Genomic DNA, 15734 nt, shown 5'->3' on the forward strand with positions numbered 1-15734 from the left:
AGAACATCAGCAGGGGATCCAATAATTCATTCTCCTACTGTATTAGGCCTGGCATGGCCATTTGTCCACATTTAGGTGACTTCTAATGCATCAGTTCAAATAAAGCTTCACTAGAATCACCATATCTAACACAATCTTCATGTATAACAAAAGGGAGAAAAGGGGCTTAATCTTGTCAAACACAGCACACAGCAATCAGTAGGGCTGATCTTCGATGAGGGAGGTGGATTATAATCAAATTGAAGCTCAGAGTCTGGCTATCATCCGGTGGAATTAACTCTGGCACATCCACAGACCACAGGAGTGCAATGAAAGAACAATAAGCGCTTTTTCGGATGAACGTTTCACTTTTTAGGACTGTTTTCGTGGAAAAGGGAAAACAGACACAATGCTTGCAGTGAATGAAAGCAAAAGAAAGTGATAGCTCGGGATAGTTTAGTACTTTTTGTGGTATAAGATAAAGGCCATTATGGCATAATATTAAGGTTTTATGGAAGAACTTTTAATGTATTGGTGTATTCAAATTGTATGAAAACAAGACTTTATTGGAAGAGATCTGGGTAGAGTGCTGGAATGAGTTTCTTCAGATAAATGTGCAGAATTTGGAATAAATCAGTCAGCGTTAAATAGCAGGTAGGCTGAGTCAAACCCCTTGATAAGGCATGTTGCATTATTTATGGTTATCTGTAGCGGCCATTCATTAACCACCTTTCAATAGATGACAAAGACTGATAGATGGTTATCTTGTTAGAGGAAAAATTTATTCATTGGGCACATTACACAAATTTAATTGATGGCTAGATAATGCTGAACAGTTGACTTGTTAGCAAGACTCGCTTTAATTAACGTCAATATGCACTGGATGTGTCTTCACACCGGAGAAAGTTACAACATTGTATGTTCTATACAAGGCACTTGTAAGCAGTGTCAATGCGCCATTTTTTCAGAACACACTCAAAAATTCCTTACAGTTCAATGCCAGATCAAAACAGACCACACCTGTGATTACATGAAATATTAAAATAATGTTTCAAACTTTATAACTTCAGTAAAACAAAGAATTGTAAAAAAGGAGGTCTTTGTCAGGGACGTTTGGATTCACTGTGTGTACCATTACAGTATGCATGCACAATGTGCCCTTATGCATTCAGAACTTCATTTGTGCCCTTGCATGTCCTTTTGCATCCTGTCCCTCAGGCCTAAAGTAATTGTCACGGATGTCAACTTAAAAGGAAAAAAAAAGGCATAGAAGCAGAGGACCATGTCCAGGCAGGACAAACAGGACAAAAGCTCAGTCAGGCACTGCCTTGTGGGACTGTGACAACTATAACAGAGAGCCTTCACCAGTTTTCAGAGGGCAGGTCTCGTGGCCTCTTTATTCATCCAGAAAATGTGCCGTTTGTGTATTAAGCCATTTATGGTAATATAGGAAAAAAAATCTAACAATTTAAACTGAAAGTGATTAAACTAGAAGTCATTTAACCTGACTTTTTGATTTAAAGCTTAGCACAGCTTAAAGTGGAGGTCAAAGAATATCAAATCAAGAAGTTAAGAATGATCATAAATGAGTTGTTTCCCTCAGCTGTTAAGATAGTCCTTCAAACTCCAACATGGATAGCTATGCAAATTCATCTTGTTTCAGCAATGAAATAATGTAGTTATCCAAAGAGGCAAGGCATGGATTATAACTAGTTCTGCATTAGTATTTAATCACAAGTCCTGAATTTACTGTGACTGTTAATTTCCATTTGACTTTAACTGTTGTGGACAATTCCAGTATTTGTATTGTCGAGAGCAGCTTTAGATACGAGCTACAAGAATCCATGATTTAGTGATTATACAAATGTTAAATTAGTAGCATCCTTTTAGGGTAAATAGATCCTGTGCACGAGAAAATGCTAACTTCCTGGTTTGAGACCAGATGTGGGGTTGTACATTTCCGGTAGCTTTACTTTGCGGTCAATCGCTACTGCGAAGATATACTCCAAAATCATGTCCAAAACTCGAAAACGGAAAGATCGCGTTAAGTTACAAAGAGCAGAAGGTGGAAACACTCACCACTGTTGTGTCACGAAAAATCTAATGATCAATTTTGACGTTTAAAGAGTTTGGATCGATCAGTTGTTTACATCACTCAACACAAGCAGAACTGCATTACTGCATGCAGAAAACACATCGTCCACATTCAGAAGCATATCTCTGTAGTGACTGGTCTTATGATTTAAACAGGCAAATGTTCAGCATTCAAACTACAGGTGAAGAATAGTCAAACCAGATTTTTCCCCGTTATGTCGATATCAGCTAGTCAAGTACACACCTACACAGCATGTTAACAAACCGTGAAAAAAGCCACACAAAAAATGAATGATTGCTGGTAACGGTTTCTATACATTAGTATTTACGAAGGATATGTTGTGACTTACCTTCAAAATTACAGTGGTCCCTCGCTATAACGCGGTTCACCTTTCACCTCGCTGTTTCGCAGATTTTTAGTGCAAGATCGCTGCAGACGATCTCCTCCATGACGTCTCTCCTGTACAGAGAGAGGCTCCTACAGTACAGAATCGCTGCATCGATCGCTAGCAGTGTGACTCTGAAGTGCAGTACTGTATGTCGTCGAAACGTTTTGCACCGTCAAAAAATAAAATTGGCTACTTGATTTCACCTATCGCTGGTTGTTTTTAGAATATAACACCCGCGATAAACGAGGGACCGCTGTTTACAGATACTGAGGATATAACATTTGAATCCTTTTTCTCTTTTGCTCTGAGGCGCGGGGGAAAAATATCGACAAGTTGATGAACATCATTTACAGATATATTGTGTTACGTTTCGGTGTGTCAGTGTTTTGTTTTTGCGTGACTGTTATGTATTTCCTGCTTTACTTTGAAAGTCTGTGTTATTTTAGTGTGTTCAGTTTACGTTTTCCCTGTCTCGTCAGTTCTAATTTGCCCCAGCTGTGTTTCCCTCCTGTTGTCCATTTTCCTGATTGCTCCCTCTATGTATTTAAACCCTGTGTTTCAGTGTGTCATGGTCGCGATCTTCTTCCCCCCCGTTGTAAATAGTTTGGCGCCTTGTGGTGTGATGTAAATAAATATCATATTTTGCTTTAAAGAAAATAGTGGTTGATACTTTCGTTTTGGGATGATTTGTGGAAGGCGTATTAGTTTTTTCTCGTGTGTTTTTTGTTTTCTTTATTTTTACTTTTTTTCGTGTTGCACTCCGGTTGCCTAGGCCGGGGTGTAACAATTGGGTAAATGCCCAAGACATCTATAGAAATGTAAATCGCCGCTTGATTCATTCATTTGCTTAACTTGTTTTGGACCGTAAACCAGGCGCGAATAGGACACCGGAAACAAAGCTCCCCACAGGAGTTTCGGCACCGGAAGTAGCATATGCTAACGTTTATAGGTATGTTATATTGTAGAGTTTCAGCCATCCATTTTCTCCCATTTAATAATAATAATAATAATAATAATAATAATAATAATAATAATAATAACAACTTTATTTATAAAGCGCTTTCAAACAAAGTGCTGTACAACTATTTGAAACTAAAAAGATTTTAAAAAATAAAAGTGATACATAGCAATACAGGTAAAAGACAATACAAGTTAAAAACAGTAAAAATTTAAAAACTAAAAGCCATAGAATTAAGACATGTAAGATAGGGTGAACAAATGTGTCTTCAGCTTGGTTTTAAAAACCTCCACAGAGCATGCCTGCCTAACATCTTGAGGGAGGGTTTATCCAAACTAGGGTCAGTGACAGGCCGGAGTCCATCCCACGTATCACAGGGCAAAAGGCACACCCTAGACAGGTCGCCAATGTCTTGCTGGGCTAACACTGAGAGACAGACAACCATTCACACTCACATTTACACCTATGACCAATTTAGAATCACCAATTAACCTAACCCCATGCATAATTTTGGACTGTGGGAGGAAGCTGGAGTACCTGGGGAGAACCCACACAGACATGAGAAGAACATGTAAACTCCACACAGAAGCAGCCGATGGATTTAAATCCAGGACTTCCTTGCTTTAAGGCAACAGTGCTGCCTACTGTGTAAAAAAAAAAAAAAAAAGAAATCACATACTGAAGTATAAATTAATGCATTTTAATGCATTTTGTTTGCAACTAAATACCTGCAAGAATTCAACCTTAGAGATTAATTTTTATACAGCTGTTGTTATATTATAGCAGATACAATATAAAAAAGTAAAATAAAATAAACAATATCATGCTAGCAAATTTAGCTACCAGTAGCTTACTGTAATTAACTAATGAAGTTAGGTAGGTATTTTGGACACACAAAGACAGCTGCACTCTCCACACATGCACAGTTTCTATTTTAGTCTGCATGCAAATGTGCAGGTGTCCATGCAGTGTTGCATCTGCCCTGACAGCTGTGCAGTTTCAACAAACTGGAGGGTAACCAGGCAGAGTGTCATGGAATCCCTCTGAGGATGCAATTTGCGACATAAGATACCTCGCTTGTAGTAGGGCTACCAGTGACATCTTTGAGAAGGATAAACAAAAACTCTCCATAGTCATTTGCATGTCTGTGCATGAAATACAATCTGCTTATAAGGGGTGAAGAAAAGGCGAAAAAGGAATTTTATTCTGTTTGTGCAGGGGATGCATACTTTGGTGATGGATCCGTTAGGCTCCATATTATAAGAAAGAGAGAAGGCTTGCTAACTGCTTTCCTAAAGTTGATTATAACTACAGATCATAAATAGCATAAATATATATATCCATCCATTCGCTTCCGCTTATCCTTTTCAGGGTCGCGGGGGGTGCTGGAGCCTATCCCAGCTGTCATAGGGCGAGAGGCAGGGTACACCCTGGACAGGTCGCCAGTCTGTCGCAGGGCTAACACACAAGGACAGATAACCATTCACACTCACACCTAGTGGCAATTTGGATTATCCAATTAACCTATCCCCACAAGCTGCATGTCTTTGGACGGTGGGAGGAAGCCGGAGTAGATGGTGGAATTGAACTCAGGACCTTCTTGCTGTGCGGCAACAGTGCTAACCACCGTGCTGGCCAAAATTTTTTTTATTTTTATATATATATATATTTTTTTTTTTTTTTTTTTATTTATATTTATATATATATTTATTTATATATTCATTCATTCATGAATATAATTTACAGTCACTGCATTTTTAAAAAAAATGCCCACAAAGACTTTAAGTCCCAGTAGTTAATGTCTGTTCACAGCTTGTGAAGTCTGTGTTTGCCTGAGCTGGAAATTGTTGAAAAAGCATCATCAGTGTGAAGGGACATGGAAGAGCACAGAGGTGTGGATAGCTCCAATTAGCATCTGAACAGCAGTGAAACCACCAAGCGAGAACTTTCCTCACTCTAGCATCCATTGAACCAAAAATGAGAGTCACTTACAATTAGCTGCTACACCAGTTGTCACCAGCTCTACACACTGGTCAGCTTGAGAAACGTATAACAAAACTACTAGCAAAACAAATCATTTTGTCCTCTGCTTTATATAAGAAGATTAAATCTCCCCAGCTGCACATATAATATCTACTCCCCTCCTCAGCAGGTGAACAATCATGCGGAGGCTATACACAAATCTTAACTCATATACAATAAAGCTCTCTTTTTCCCTTCAATGCACACATCTATGAGTAAATAGGAGATGGAGAAAATGTTTGTGAAATTGGCTTTGAGCTTTGACTCCCTCAATAAGTCTAGGGTTGAGTCAAGGAATTTAGGTTTGTGGCAGCAGAGGCACTGGGAGGGAAAAAAAAAAAAAAAAGATAAACATGATCAGTGCTTTCCTTTTAGGGTTCATTACTCTGCCGATCCCTGGTGAGCCAGAGTTGAGAAGAGGAGTTAATTCCTACCAAGTGAGAAAAAACACATTAACTAAGACCTATCCATCTTCGCCGCGCTGACACCTCCATTTAAATCTCTTATTTCTAAAGGATGCAGACGGAGAATCATCTTCTTTATGTATTACAGAGGCTGTATAAATGTGTGTGATGCCTTTTGCAGTAAAAAAATTTCATCATGATATTTTCAATTTAAAAAGAGGCCAGCATTTCCTGCTCTTTTGAAAAATTAAATGATATTTTCTGTGGATTAATATTAGACATCCGGCAGTATATTTATAATGCTAATGCAAGTTGGTGTGTTTTCATTTGCTCCAGGGAGTGAAAACTATGATTTGGGGGAGGGTCACTATTAATCTACCTAAAGCCCATATTTTAAACATGAGCCACATTAAAATTACACTTGACATTTCATCAACAAGAGGTCTATAATACCTTTAGGGGAAGCTATATGTAAAGATGAAAAATTGTATTAATAGTTACCAAGTCCCACACATGAGGTCAATCTGCTTATAGAATCTTTTCAATAGAAAGTTTTCGTCCCTCTCCGTCTTTCCTGTGGTCCCTTGTCCCCTCCATCTCTCATTAATTTTTACCTAAATCTCCCACTACCTAGCTAAAATATATGCCAAGTGGTTTTGTCACTGGGTCCCTTGTTGGTTGGTGTAATGAGCAGCCTTAGAACGAGATCTGCTGACTTTAATCAAATCAGCCGCGGGTGTCACAAGCTCCCCAATGAGGGCAGCTTTGTGCCATGTCTGCCAATATTATGCCCCATTAAGAAACAATGGCAGAACGCACACCCCAAAAACACACACATGCTGATTGGCGCTAATCAGAGAATGAATTAAAAGTGCTAGAGTGCCCTGGGTCTACTTCATAGAAGTAAAATTAGAGGCAAAATAATTGACGTTAAAAGACATACAATATGTCACAGTAAACAAGTTTTACTAAAAATCACCTCCATGGAGGTTTTTGGATTTTATGAGAAAAAGAATAAAACAATTATTATAAAACAGAAGTTTGACAAAATTAATGAACCTACTGCTGCACTTCTCTTTCACTGGCATTATAGCATTTAAACACAGAAGTAATTAGCTTAAGTTTTGTTTTTCCCCACAAAAACATTTGTAGTCCTACAGGAGTTCTATTAGTGTTCCAAGCCAATCTACAGGATTGAAACTGGGCCCAATCCAAGAGCTATTTGATGCTTCAATATTGGCTACATAAAACTAAATCTGTTTCCCATCTTTCGTGTTTTGCTCCAGGTACACCAAACTGTCAAATAAAAGCTGTTTTGAGACCAAAAAAACAAAAACAAAATACTGGAAAGTCTCTTTGCACACTGCTTTGTGAACAAGTGAGATGGATAGCATAAAGCAGCTGGAGTTTTATTAAATGCGCCACACACACTACCAGGAACGACTCAATACTCAACAACATGAGAAATCATTACCTAGAGTGCTCACAGGTATCGCCAAATATCATGGCCACGACTTTCTGTTGTCTGCCACTTATTATCACAAGCTAAGACTGCTTTTTTGGCAAATACATTCCCATTTCTGCTCTCTACACATGTTTATAAAGATTGGTAATTTCACAAGATTGGTCAAACTTCTTGACTTGTTAACAATGGGAAACAACCTGAAAACATACCATCACTGAGTAAAAAAAAAAAAAAAAAAAAAAAAACCTACTCATGGCACATTGATTACTACAAATCTACTTTATGTGGCACAGCTCAAACTTTACACACATGTACAAGCACACACTCCCGGTGGACCTAACCTTCAGGGGAACAGGACTTGCCTTAAAGTGGGAAATAATTTCCAATACATATTAATGAAGCAGAGTTGAATCGATGCCCTTGGAACTTTATGAGAGTGTGTGCCAGTGCAATGCTGCGACAGCATCATGGTGTATGTGTGGCTCAGATTTTTGGAGGTAGCGACAGAGGGTGTTAGCGCTAGCTTGGCTCAACGGTTAGAGCCCTCATCTATCATGCTGAGCTCAGAGTGTGATGGGGCCTCATAGGTCCCGTGGGAATGACCCTGATTATGAAAAAGCCTATCAGGTCCAGATAGAAGGACTAGCAGCATTTTAGTTCTTCACTACTTTATGTGTAAGCTAGTTTCTGTTGTGGATGGATGCTTGGATACATCAGAATTGTACATGAGGACAAAATTATTAGCGCCCCTCGCAAAATTTAAAGTTCTTGTCAAAATAAAATAGATTTTCTTTCCCCAAACAGAGCAAGGGATTTTCAACATTCAACATTCCTAAACGTGCTGCTTTACTTTAGATAACATAGATTTTTTTTTAGAACACAATAACAGAATTATTTCAGGGAAAAAAAAAAAAAAAAAAAAAAAACGCCAGGTATTTTTAGCATTAGAAAACTGACCTTTTATTGAGCCATAGCACAAACCACGCCAAAAACTTCACAAAGGGTTTGAGTCATCACTGGAGAAAGCAAAAACAAAAGAAAACATTATCACAGCTTTTCCAAAAGTCAAGAGCTGGAGTGAGAAGTATTATCAAGAAATCCAAAGAGAGCCCCACAATACATAACAAGCCTTGCAGAGTTAAGAAGCAAAAGAGTTCAAAGACTTTGGGAAAAATAACTAGTGTCTAAAGACCTCAGAACAACTGCCAAGACACTTGTGAATGACTTAGCCAAGTTGGGAATTGTAGTCTCAAAGATGAGAATCATTAGAAAGCCACACAGGAATGGACTGTGAGGTTACAGACCAAGAAAAAACCCACTTCTGCAGAAGAGACACCTTCAGTGCAGACTGAAGTATGTTAATAACAAAGCCTAGACTTAAAAATCTGTGGAGTAAACTGCAGACCAAGTTCCATTCCAGAAGATCAAAAGACCATCAAATATGGAGGAGCTTGAGAGATTTGCCAAAACAGAAGGAGCTGGGATTACTCAGGAGATGTGTGTGAGGATGTTATAAACTACAATAAATGACTACGGGTTGATACCAGCAACAAGGATACACAACTGACTATTAGCAGGGACACTAATAATTCTGACCAGTGTAGTTCTTGGTTTTTGTGAAATAATTCTGCACCATTGTTTTCAGACTAAAAGTATAAGAAAGCACAAAGAAACCTACCTTTGCACCTATTGGCTTATCGTTTACCATCGACTAGTTTTCCTGGATACCGGCTCCGCGGACGGCTGCTACAGCTAGCAACAGCGTGCTAGGTCAAAAATCACGGAGGATGGCGGACTGGTGTGAACTTCAGCCAGTTCTGCTCATTTAAGCAAATCAGAGAGGGATCATTTACCTGTAGATACTGTTTTGAGTCGTTTAGATGATGTTTCTGAAATGTCTGGATGATAATTGCTCTTCAAAATCTTAGCATCGATGACAGCATTGTCGAAGGTTTAAGAGCAATTCAGCACCGTGTTCGTTTGGAATACGCCGAGGAAGAACAGTCTTCAAATGTTGGCCGTCCACGTCTAGAAATCCCGGTGCAGCACTCAGGACTTTAGTGCTGTCCGGGATAACCATCGGGGTAATTGCCGATACGTTTTCTGTGTCTCCGAGCACAATTAGGAGGGAAATGACGGAGGAAGGTCTAAGGTAAGTTTATGCTGTAATTGAGCACCTGTGTGATTCTGTACACAGCATTGTTTAGATGTTGACCTTAATTATGACGTTTGACAATGAATTATTATCGCTTACTTTTTTTTGTTACTGTCTAAAGTGGGGCAGCTACGGCTAAAGCTATCGGCGCCATCTCGGCGTTGAGACACGTTTAGCAGTGTTAGCTGTTAGAGACTGGGGTCAGTGGAGCCTGTAGGAACCTTTTACACAGAGAGTAGACCCACCAGCTTTCCACAGTCTACTTACTTATCACATCTTGTTAGACAACAGGGTCATTAGTGCTTTAAATAGTACATAGTTGAATGTTTCATTGCTGTTTGCAGTTGATTGTTCTCTGATAATGCATAACAAGGTTGATGTTAAATAGCGAGTTTATTGAAATGGTTTTGTCTATTTCAGCAGCATTATAGATATCATACTTTCTCTGGTGTCTTCGGCAAAGCTAAAACAAGAATACATTTACATCCTTGGTTCTTTCAGCATTAATTGGAAAACTTTGAGATTTGCTGTGTGTCTCCCAAGCCATTCTTTTTTATCCCACCTGTCAGGTATAGATGGCAATACTTTAAACAAAGTTAAATTTGTTATACCTGAAGAGAACCAATCCTGACCTAGAATGGGTGAATGAATAATTAGTTGGTAGCCAATGCCTAAGCAACTCACATAGGCCCTGGCAGACTCAATAAGTCCATCTAGGAACAGCTGCAGGAAACACCTCTTCAGTTTAGATTTAAAACATGTGCATGCTCTTTCAGGTTGATGAGGATTATGGTGTGGACTGGACAGGACAACATAATCGCCGCCCATCAAATGAGATCACCATTCCTGAGATTCAGCTCCCAGATGCACTGAATGAACAAGACCCTGCTGTGCTACCAATACTTCAGAATCACTTGTAGAAAGACATTATTACATTTAATCAGTTTCTATGTCAGGAGGATTTTTCTTAAATTTCTACAGCTTTGTAGCTAATACTGACTCAAAACAGCATAACCAATTTCATTTTCAACAAAACAGTGAGTGGCTATAAAACAGGATTTGTTTTATACAGCTGTCACTTTAATGATATTCATTTCTTGGTTGGATATACAGCACATGTCAACTCTGAGCAGATTTAATACAATGAACACAGTACAGTAGTGTAACATCTTAATTCAAATAATTTTTTCTAGAAATTTTTTTTGTATCAGTAGCGAGTATAAACAAAACATATTGTGTAATTTATAATGTACAGTGAACAACTGATTTTGATATCTGAACTCTTCATCAGTTTATATTAAAAAAGCCATAAATGCACACCTGTACTCTGTATTTTTCACTGTCAAGTGTATTAAAAAGAACTAGAACTCACTAGATTGTCCGTTTCTTTGAACACTGAGTACAGTAATGTGATGCAAGAAATAAGAAATGGTCTAATTTTACCATGTGGTTATGGAATCAATCGTAAACCAGACCAAAACCTGAGTCAGTAGAGTTGAGACACACCTGAATGTCCATTAGAAATGACTCATAGGTACAGTAGTGTGCAGGAAGACGTAGTACTTCAAAACCGGTGGAAGACTTTGGAAGATTGCTGTTGACCACTTCCACAGTCATTTCTCGGCAAGACTTCCCATCCTGTCCAAAACTTGATGAGGGCTTTTTGTTGTGCACAAGATGCTGCAACAGAAGATTGTTTTAAACTATAATGACATCCTATATTCATTATTTTGAATCTTTTATAGAGAAATACCATAAAAGATGACCACTTACATACAGGGCACCAGACATTTTTGCCCCACTCAAATTGCTGTTGTAGCTTTTATAGATATTTTTATGTTAACAAAGCTAAAAGTAGTCTACATACAATTCTAGTGCAACTGATAATGCCACCACTTATGTATTGCATGGAGCAAATAACAAAACAAAATTATACTATAGTGTAGAACTGGGTGATAGAACGATAACGATATGTATTGCGAAATAACTTTTTCTCAATAGAAAAATTAAACTATTGTGATAGACCTCACCGCTCTTGTCCTTTTATAAAAAATATATATATATCGTGATATGAAAAAATCTCATATCGCCCAGCTCTACTATAGTGTACTTTGTTAATGACCCAAGATCACTGGACTGTATGTAATTTACCAAAGTATAATCAGAGAAAACCAATGGCAAAATACCTATCGCAGCAGACTTACCATTTTCAATGAAGGACCGAAGGTAACCTGCCACTCTGCATTTATCCTCGAGAGCATTCCTCTTCTTCCTCATCTTCATCTTCTGTGGCAGGCCACAGTCATTTTATAGCTTTACTTATCTTGTAGTCTTAAGAGCATCAGCAACATTAGGTGTATTTTTATTAAATGTAACCCAGCTGTTCAACTAACCCAAGCATACAAAACAGTATATTGGTGTTTTGTGTCAACAATTAATGTTCATCCTTCATAAATTAACCAAATACCTTTACTATTCAGATGTTAAAAGATGTGACCTGACCTTACCTCACAACAGGGAGCAGTCTCTGATTCCCTTGGTAAGAAAAGAGGAATGATGTCTGATCTTTCTGTCAGAAGCGGCCATACCATGGTTTCCTTAAGCCCTTTCCTCAGCTGCTTGACTTGACGACTTGTTTGTGTTATGACCTACAACGGTGAGACCAAACCAAAACTGAAGTTGGAGTCTGTAAAGTGACACACACTTTAAATGTTAAATATTTAAAGAACATCCACTATACTAGTAAAAGCATTTTCAAATTATACCCACTTACAAAATCACTACGTTGAACTAAAATTGCTTTCTTTTCTTTCACATAGATTACTTGTCTTCCATATTAGCACAGAAGATAAGCCACTTTAAAACAGTCATGAATAACTATTACCTACAACAATGTAAATAGTAATACAGACATTAACCCAGAAGACAATTATTTTCTCTTACCTAATTTATAGAATTCTTTGCTATGATAAAAAACAGTATTAAAAAAAATCTGTGACTAAACTGTTTAAAAAGCTCATATTTGGCAGACAGACAGACTAACCAAGCAATAATAACATATCGTTATGTACCCTGAACAGCGTTTCGTGGAGTGGAGCTAGCTGTGATAGCGTTAGCATTTGCTAACGTTAACCCTGTGCGGTTGTGATGAGAACTTGGACCAGGGACCACTTCATCTCCAGTACACTGCTGCAATACTCAGACTGAGGTGAAGACGTTCAATCTAAGCGGTTAGCAAGTTCTTTGAGTAACTCAGAAACGGACTTGTTTCCTGCAGCCATGCCCTTCACAAGAATTGATACACCTGTAACGTTATTCGCGCCCAGTGTTTTGCATTTGTCGGTGCCTTAAGTTTATTTTGAGCTGCATACTGCCGCCAGCTGCATAGGAGACGCATTGCACCATTAAACCTAAATCGACAATTCATGTGCTATTACTTATGTCTGAGTAAAGGAGCAACCAATCACACAACTGGCTCCGCCCTGTCTCTCTTGATTGACAGACAAAGTCATTCTGCTGAAAAGTCGCATTATGAAATAAATAGACCATCGGGAAAAACGGGATTTTGAAATAAAGACTGACTTTGAAAAAAGGTCATTTTGGAATAAAAACGGCTGGAAATAAATAAAATGCCTCAGGAATAATCTCTGTTATTGTGAAAAATAATGACCATGAAATAATATTTCACAATAATAAGTAAATTTATATAGCAGAATGTAATATATTTCACAATAATGAGCATTGTTTTCAAAATGTGTTCCATGATTTCACAATATCATTCTCACATTACATATCTGTGTCTTATTTATTCACATAGTTATTTATTTCATCTTGACCTATTTATTTATTTAATTTTGAACACTTATACTCAGTAGCCACAAATTGGTTGTCAAAAAAGGAAGATATATAGATATACACTTCTTGAAAAATACTTTAACATTTTAAAGAACTTAATGATTTCTGAAATTAGATATACTGTCTTCAGGAGACCGAGCAGCAAGTGTACAAACACTGTGCACATGTGGAACTATCCATGCAAAGTCCTCCCCCTGCAGCTCATTGCTGAAATCATCTGCTTGTTCATCAAGGACTTTGAGCGTGTACTGAACAGAGAACTTTACAACCTCTGCAGCACTCACGTGACTCAAATATGTAGACCCTAACTAAAGCCAGTGGTTCCTGCATACGAAGGGACATTACCAGGTGAGCAGACATGAAATTAAGAATTTCCACATATCTATAAATTAAAATTGGGCCCAAAGCCTGAAAAAAGGTAAGCCTGTTTCTAGTAATCTTTCGCTTTTCCACCCAGCATTGTTCACACACGAGGAAGGCATTTTTAATCAGTTTATTGGCTTCCAGGAGACTGAACGGAAATGGGCAGCACAATGTCAGTTTGCAAGAAAATAAAGATACTCAAGAGTGTAATTAAAAACTGTCTTGCTGCAGTAACACCACACACGCGTGCACACACACAGACACACAACTGCAGCATGGTTAGGCTTATTGTTATTCCTCCGCTGTGTTGCCACTGCATGATCACGCTGATACCCTGGGGCAATTTGTTATGGACATCAGAGGAACAGCAAAGGTTACAAGCAAGACAAAGCATCAGCCGGCCTATCATAGCATCCACTGACTCAGCACTTTTAAAAGACATCATGTGCTGTTGGTAGGGAAAAAAAAGGAAAGAAAAACCAGAGCCACTCAGATGACAAAGACAAAGCAAGGGTGTTAAAAAAGGGCAACAATCTGACTGACAACAGCAGAATTAGCTCAAAGATGTCGTGTAAATTTAATCTTATTTTTGAAAGCAAGTTAAGCGGTTGTAATTGGGTGGTGAATGTTACACTAAGTACATAACGTCTTACCCTCACACTGTAAGCCTAAATGGGACTTTTCCCATTGACAAGCCATGGAAAAAAGGAAATTTATCAAATCAGCAGGAAGATAAATAATTAAAAATGAAAACACAGGCTATATAGGGCAAATTTCTGAAGAACACGTTCCCATTCGCCAGTTCATTCAGTGCAATTACCTGTAAAGGCCAAACTTATCTTAAAAACAAATCAGATGGCATTTCACACTCAATTTACAAACACAGGCCCTCAGACTGATATTGAGCTGGAGCTGCTACTGCATAATCCATATCTCAATGATCTTAAAGCCTCAGAATCCTCCTCTAAGATATCTGCTTTTTATCTGGAAAAGTTAAAATCAGTAATTTTTATTCTCCTGGGGCATTGCTGGCAAATTCATGTGGCAAATTCATCTTTATTCAACCAATAAACATCCTCCTCCAAGTCTATCTTACTTTAAAACCTATCAATCCAGATACAAAACCATAATAACATAAAAAAAAAAAAAGAAGATAGGTCTGATTTTTCTGCCTGAATAAGGGTGCTACAGACTACAGGCATGGTGGTTCCTTCATCATTTCAATTAACACACGCAGAGGTGTCACAACCCCTGCCACTTCAGTCAGCCAAAGCTTTTCCAGTGTCCACAAGTGGAATTAAACTGGACAACCTCATCATAAACTCAATATTGTGTGTCCCCTGACAGGTACTGCAAAGATAAATATTGGTAAAACGATAAAATATTTGATAGTGACAATGAAGCCTATAAAAGGCGCTGGGTGGTTTTTGTCTCACAGGAGCTTTTTGCGCGAGAGAGGGACAGTAAGTAAGAGTTTGAAGAGAGTAAAAGAAAAGGAAACACAGAAAGAGAGCGAGTCGGTGGGACCACAGGGGAGAGGGAGACAGGAAGAACGAGGAGTATTTAGGTCTCTTTAGTGCTGAGTTGCAGCCACTACTTGATTGGGCGCTTTGGGAGGAAATGGAAAAGCTCTCCAGCCAGGTGCTTATCTCTGACCAGAGCTTACAGAGTCAACTGACCGCCAAACTGCTTTACCCTGACAGCCAGACTCTCAAAGTAAGTTCCAATCAGCCTGGGAAGAGCAATGTCCGGGAAAGATATTTCTACCAAGCTAGTCGAACTTTTTGGTAGCAAATATGCGCTTTCTAAACTTCTGCAAGAGTTAAGAACATTGACATTTATGTTTCACGCTGCAACATCTTCCATTTCAACCATTTCTCTAGGTGTGATGGAGCTAGACGGCAGAGAGATGACACGCAGGTTGTCAACCAACATGTGAATGTGATACACGTTGCTCTAGCAATACCACATCATCTTTGCTTCGTCAATAACACGATCTGCTGTCACTGCCGGGAGGTAAAGCGAGCAGGAAGAGATGCTCTTGGCCCAG

The 15734-nt window shown here is 38.5% G+C and overlaps 3 long non-coding RNA genes across 5 annotated transcripts in view; 1 reads left to right on the plus strand and 2 right to left on the minus strand.

Moving 5' to 3' along the window:
• Positions 1–15734, minus strand: part of LOC146689663 (uncharacterized) — a 125641-nt gene that overhangs the window by 83520 nt on the left and 26387 nt on the right. The window lies entirely within an intron of this gene.
• LOC146689665 (uncharacterized) lies at positions 9057–10837 on the plus strand. The gene is made up of 2 exons (XR_014916088.1): positions 9057–9463; positions 10243–10837. It is a non-coding gene; the product is annotated as an uncharacterized LOC146689665 (long non-coding RNA).
• Positions 10914–12950, minus strand: LOC146689666 (uncharacterized). Of its 3 annotated transcripts, none has more exons than XR_014916086.1 (4): positions 12538–12950; positions 11974–12114; positions 11671–11854; positions 10914–11146 (listed from the first exon to the last, which is right to left on the minus strand). It is a non-coding gene; the product is annotated as an uncharacterized LOC146689666 (long non-coding RNA). The 3 variants fall into 3 exon arrangements; XR_014916087.1 differs by having other exon boundaries at positions 11671–11797; positions 11974–12152; XR_014916085.1 differs by having other exon boundaries at positions 11974–12152.

This window comes from Copadichromis virginalis, linkage group LG17, assembly GCF_057382275.1.
Source record: "Copadichromis virginalis isolate Kocher_CV1m ecotype Utaka linkage group LG17, C_Virginalis_male_GT1.1, whole genome shotgun sequence".
NCBI lineage: Eukaryota > Metazoa > Chordata > Actinopteri > Cichliformes > Cichlidae > Copadichromis > Copadichromis virginalis.